This window comes from Octopus bimaculoides, chromosome 20 (assembly GCF_046866305.1).
Source record: "Octopus bimaculoides isolate indiv1 chromosome 20, ASM4686630v1, whole genome shotgun sequence".
In the NCBI taxonomy this organism is placed as follows: Eukaryota; Metazoa; Mollusca; class Cephalopoda; order Octopoda; family Octopodidae; genus Octopus; species Octopus bimaculoides.
In genome coordinates, this window is record NC_142947.1 from 41,965,287 (window position 1) to 41,972,499 (window position 7,213).

Genomic DNA, 7,213 nt, shown 5'->3' on the forward strand with positions numbered 1-7,213 from the left:
CACCGACAACCCCACACAAACACGAACACACACACACCCAAACAACCACCTGTTGACCTTCTACCTACACTGTCTACAGCGTCCACTAACCAGTCCTGCTACTAATTTCTTCCACTACGTCATACACACACACACACACACACACAAACACACTAACAGATAAACCACCAAACCATGCACACACACACACACACACACACACACATACATACGCACACACACGTTCTGTTATCACACACACACTCGCAGACTTTCGCACGCGCACCGATATTCATCTCCCTTTTTCACTCTCCTATCTTAGAAAGAACTTTTCCCCCCACCACCTCCTCTTCCGGTCTTTTCATCATGTAACCTCGTGGGCATCGGTACCATTTTCCTCTTTCTCCGTTCTTCCATTCTCCGAACTTTCCATCTTTCCGACGAAGGGCTACGCCCGAAACGTCATACACTCTCTCTTTCCTTTCCTGAGCGTCCAATAATACTATCCATATCACGTCCTCACTTTGTTGTTTTTTTGTTATTGTGTTTTTGAACTATATATATATATATATATATATATATATATATATATATATATATATATATATATATGTATATATATCATACAAAAGTACACTATTCTATACGCATAAATATATACATATATCTATCTATAATATAATTTAACATAATTTCTTAATTCATAACTTATAAATACATGCTAGATAACATATACATAAACAAACATCCACATATATATACAGACACACACATACTTATACATACATATACATATACACACACATATATACACATACACACAGTCTTACATACATACATACATACATACATATACACCTATATAGCTATATATATATATATATATATATATATATATATATATATATATATATATACCTACATAAATATATACACATTCAAATACACCTATACTTACATATATATCCGTCTAAATATATATACCTAAATGCATATATATTCAGATATGTACACCGTCATATATACACGTACACATGCACATATACAGATCTATACCTCTTCACATATATGAGTAAGCCTACGAATATGATTACACAGATATACACATATACATACACACAGACACATAGGTACACTCTCATTTAAATATATATATATATATATATATATATATATATATATATATATATATATATATATATATATATATATATATATATATATATGTATGTGTGTGTATGTGTGTGTGTGTGTGTGTGTGTGTGTGTGTGTGTGTGTGTGTGTGTGTGTGTGTGTATTTAAGGTTAGCAGAGTTTAGAGGTTGGAATAACCGTCTAAAGGATGAAACTATCCGTTATACTACCGGTATAATTACCTATTTTAACCATGGACATACATACATAAGCATATTATTCTCATAGATTACAGATAATGACAAAGATAAGCACGAGTTCACCAGGAATCAAATTTAAAGTAAACAGAAAAAGGAGAAATATTGATCAACAGAAAATGACTTGCATCAATTATTTTTGAATTCAATAGAAATAGACTGCATTTCGTCTAACAGCTCTTTTTGCTTCGAGCGTTATATGGTATTGCCACTGAAAATTCTAAAAATAATATTCATAATATTTGGTAATATATTCGATCTGGAACATGGAGCTTCGTCAGAATGAAACTTCGTCAGAAATACATATTTAAAAGAAAGGAAAAGAAAAGAAGTGCTTCGAGAGAAAATGAAAGGCTTTAAATATTTAAATCATACCATTTTGCCTGTGTGGCTTTGGGACGCCAAGTAGATGACTGAACTTAAAATAGTAATTGGTGGGTTAATTTTTCTATGGGGGTAATAGGGTGAATAAGTAATAAAAAAGTAAAAATAAAAGATTTACAATAACGGGATTCGCCAATAGGTTTACTTCTTGTTTTTTATATATAATGTCCTAAGCGATTTTGGGCCACTTACAACATATACTACTTTTCTATACTTTCATTTATTTATTAATTTATTTATTTATACCAACATATAACGCCAATAAAATTATGTCTGATTATAATATAGATGATAGAAGGGAACCTTTTACACCGATTGAGCTCGTATCACAATTAAGGACCATAAGGATAGCTACTTAAGTAACACTCAATTCAGATTAATTTGCCCCAATAAATCAGATTTAGGAAAACTAAGTAAAGCAATTTTAGATAAGTACATACCTGTCCTTAGAAAAATTATTGTAATCGGTTGGTTCTCTAATATAAAACATTGTAATCGGTTGGTTCTCTAATATAAAACATAAGGATAAACATAAACCTCTGCAAACTGATATTCAAAATTACTACTCTTCTATAAACCCTACTATCTTAAATAGTGCTCTCATTTTTGCTAAGAACTACACTAAGATCAACAAATTATGGGCAAGAAAGGACACCCCAAATTTCTTTGATATAAAAATGGGATCCCCAGACTTAGCGGAAGTGACTGACCTTGTTGGAATACATCTATTAGACAATAAGGAATTCCCAGAATTTGGTGGGGGACTCTACAGGGATGATGCACTTTTTATAATTAGAAACACCTCTAACAGACGCCTAGAACTGCTTAAAAAAACACCAGTATAAATTTTTCAGTAGATTCAGCCTTTCTATCATTATAGAGAATGAAAATTATTTTATCAATTACCTAGACGTTAACTGTAATTTAAATACGGGACTACATGAACCTTGCATGAAACCAAACTCAAACTTAAAATATATAAACTATAAAAAAAACTCTTATAAAAAGCATTAGTAAAAGAATTTCTTCTCTCTCTTCTAATGAGGACTTATTCAATAAACATAAAGATCAATATAAGGCACTAAAAGACGCAGGTTACAAAAGTAAAATGAAATATATCCCATATAATAATATAATGACTAAGGACAATAGAATATAGAAATATGCCTAATTTAAGCAATAAATCGCAAAAACTTATAGTCCACAATACTAACAAGAAGGGAATTGCAACACCAATAAGAACAACAATAATAATAGGAATAAAAATAATAATAAAATGATGAGAACGAAGCGAAGCATGAATGATGCTAATAGTATCACTAATCACGATGACAACAACAATAACTTAAAATATTGTAGGCAGAAACCCAGTCGTAGCCCCACCAACGGCAGTGCTAACGCGTATAACATTGATAATGAGATTAATACTAACATGCGTAAACATAACAAGCATCACTCTAACAGCAATAAAGCTGTGTCGTACGGTAAGATTACTGGAAAAAAAAAGAAAGATATTCATTGGCTTATTCTCCCGTATGTTATGCAAATTGAAACGAACTGAGCCAAATCTATACCCGAAATTACAAATAAGCACTTTGGTAAGAATAGCAGGTATTCGGAAATTATTAATAGCCAAATAAGATTGGTTATTTAGATAGCAATAACAATAATATCAATAACAACAATAATAAGAATACAAATAACAACAACCATACCCACCTCAAACCTAGTTATGATAATACCAACAATCCTAATAACACTATCATAATACACCTAACATCAACCCCACCAGTAAGTAATTCTCCCCCACAGCACTACCTATGTGATTATTTCAGAAATAAATATAATTGCACCCTTAGAAATACTTATAAAAAAAAAAAGATGTATTTTACCAAAACACAATTAGTAAAAAATATATATAGGAGCTACCCAAAATGAAATGAAACGAAGATTATCCACATACCAACACACTTTCAGAAATAGAAATAAGATTAATTCGACAAGATTAAGTAAATATATTTGGGAACTTAATGATAAAGATATTAGATCTATTTTAGAATGGAAATTCCTCGCCTCTACAATGTGTGCATCAATGAAAAATGTTTCATACTAGAGGCCCGACACTCATTACTGAAATTGTGGGAAGAGAGTAATTTAGATTGCCTGCACAATAGGTAAGTTTACCTTCTCTAGATATAAATAGTATTAGGGACTGTTTTGCATTATCCTCACTAATAGTATCCAGAGCTCTTCACCATAGAAATAGTAGAATTCGATACTAAATGATAGCATATATTGCTTCAAATTAAAGCTTATTCAATAGTCATAAACACCTAGACATCTTATAGGTAATCCAGCATTAAAAACCCTACAGTAGTCTATCCGAGTTTAAAATTTCCCCTCCCACACATAATCACTAAATTATACAATATATTATATCAATTTACAACTCCTCAATTTAACCTTCTCACCCCCTTTTAATCATATAATCCCAGTTCTATTAACTCTTAATTTAGACTATAGAGTGCACAAGTATCCATTCACCTACCTACCATTATCCCATCCCAATGGCACCTGGACCTGCCACCTTAGCAATTAATTAATTTGGCTCTATTTGCAACTAATTTTATCTTTCTATACCATTTGTTAGCTTGTTTCACATAACTTAATTTCATTCTGGACTTAATTCCAGTCAGCAAGGGACTACTTCCATTTATTGGAGACCCCCCCCCCCCCACTATTAGATTAACTCATTTCAATAACCTTCCCAGCCCGTATAACAAAATTTATCTAACACTTTAATATTAACTTCACACCTCTTTCAGTTTGTATTTGCTTGTACTTTGTATTGCAGTTAGCGCTTTTCTACGAATTATCATTGCTGTTAGGTGGATTAATGCATACATGGAAGTGCAATTTTGGAAGCCCCCATATGTATGCACCCAAGCATGGGTTGATATAATGATAATTATGGTAATAATAAGATAATATATATTAACTATGATTGAGCAAACTGTAGTATCAGACTTCATCTGTAACAATAATAATAATTAGAAAGTAATTAAATTGTAACCATTTAATTAACTTAGGGATTTATACTTGCACGTATTCATGTGACCACTAGGCTGAATGTAGTCAGGAAATGTGTAGCCAAGTAACTGTTTGATTGTCTAGTCAGTTCACTGCTTAGATACTGTGGATGGTAGTTCAGAAGTTAGACTTTGTATTATAATTCTCTCAATTTAGTTTACTTCCCTAGTCATTAGCTCTCCTTAATCGTAATTTTCAACTTTATCACCCCTATTTCTTTTCCTTAAAATTTGTTCCCTTCTTTTTTCTACTAATTTCACATTTCTGTTTCATAAAGCTTTTGGACCATTTCCTCCACGTCACCCGACCGCCTTAATTCATAATTATCTAAATAGACACCTCTCTATGTTTTAATGATACTGCTGGCACTGTTCATTCCTTCGCATTGTACTTGTTTACATGTTTGTTTTTATATACAATGTCCTAAGCGATTTTGGGCCACTTACAACATATAATAATTTTCCATACTTTAATTAATTAATTAATTAATTTTTCTATTTATTTGCAGCAACCCGTAACCGGTCTTAATAGATTGCCCTTTGTTTTCAAATTCAGTTGACCAAATATATCGAACGCTGGACCTTGGTCAATCACATTACAGGCAATAGGTGCTTGGACTTTACAACATATCAGTAAGTAAATAATTGAAATTAATTGTTGGGCACTTTATCATGATAAACTGTTAATTAGTACTATAAACATAATTATTAAGAACTATTATGATTACTTCAAAACGTTATGATACTCTCACTCCCTCTTTGTCTAAATCTATTGACGTATTCTTTATTGTAAATTTTTTATTTTTACTTTTTTATTACTTATCCACCTTATTACTCCCATGGAAAAATTAACTCACCAGTTACTATTTTAAGTTTAGTCACTTACTCAACGTCCGAAAGCCACCCATAGGTAAAATGGTATGATTTAAATATTTTAAGCCTTTCATCTTCCTCTCAAGGCTCTTCTTTTTCTTTCTTTTCTTTTATGTATGCATTTTTCTTCACTCTGATGAAGTTCCATGTTCTATATCGGAATCATTACCAAATATTATGAATATTATTTCTAGAATTTTCTGTAGCAATACCATATAAAACTGGAAGCAGAAACAGCTGTTAGATGGGATACATTCTACTTGTATTTAAATAAGAAATAATAATTGATGCAAGTCAATTGTCGTTGATCAATATTTCTCCATTTTCTGTTTACTTTATATACATATATATTTATATATATAGATGTCCCTACACCTACATTTATATATACACAGACGCACACCAACCTGCATTCATACTTATAAACACACATATACATATACATATACACACATACATAAACTTATACATATATTTACATATATTATATATATACACACATATATACATCTACATTTACACACACACACATGTATACATACATATACACATACATACATACACGCATATATATGCACACTCACAGCCATACATATATATATATATATATATATATATATATATATATATATATATATATATATATATATATATATATATATATATATATATATATATATATATATATGTGTGTGTGTGTATATATATATATATATATATATATATATACAGCTATATATATAGGGACCTAGATATATCTTTTTAAGTTTATATTTACATACTCACATCTTTAGAGTGGGAAAATATGAACTCTTTAAGTTCTATTTATAATTTTAATCATAAAAGTTTTATATTTACTTGAAATAATAGTTAAAGTTATCTATTATAAGTTATCAGTATAGTAGCCTATTAATTATAACAAATTTAAAAAATCATTTATATCTAATAAATCCATTGGTTGGTAGCGAAGGCAATAGTAGGTATGTATTAGCGGTTTTGGTTGAGAGGATGGTGAAAGAATACAAAGTGTGAGTATGTGTGGGTGTAAGGGAGAATACACTAGAAAAGAGGAAGGTGCACAGAAAATCACAAAAAGGAATAATTTAGAAAAAAGAGTGGAATTATAGGAGGAATATGTTTATAGTGTGGTCAAATTGTACTTTAAGATTAACTGTAATTAAAGCTAATCGTAATTAGGGAATTACATAAATTTAACAAAATGGGCAAACGATGAGTAAAATCTGTGTTTACAAGACAGGATTACATCTGATAATCTATTAAATAATGGTGGTTGCGAAAGATGGTGAGCAATTTCCTTCAATAGAATTTACAAATGCCGTGGTTAGTGTTGCACGGGAGAGCCGCACTTACAATGGCCTAGGACTGGGTAAGGGAATGTTTTGGGATTTGGGGTTGTGTATATAAGTTCTAAAGTGTGCTCGGTAATGGCGTTTGAAATCAACATTGCTCCCAATAAAGATACTTGGTGGAAGCGTGG

The 7,213-nt window shown here is 30.9% G+C and overlaps 2 protein-coding genes across 2 annotated transcripts in view; one reads left to right on the forward strand and one right to left on the reverse strand.

Annotated features, from left to right (window-relative positions):
* LOC106874156 (uncharacterized) overlaps nucleotides 1-7,213 on the reverse strand; it is a 67,369-nt gene that overhangs the window by 53,877 nt on the left and 6,279 nt on the right. The window lies entirely within an intron of this gene.
* Nucleotides 1-7,213, forward strand: part of LOC106878766 (short-chain collagen C4) — a 54,792-nt gene that overhangs the window by 36,135 nt on the left and 11,444 nt on the right. The window contains exon 2 of the mRNA XM_052975019.2: nucleotides 5,399-5,475. The gene's annotated coding sequence lies outside the window, so the exon portion shown is untranslated. The remainder of the gene's footprint in view (nucleotides 1-5,398; nucleotides 5,476-7,213) is intronic.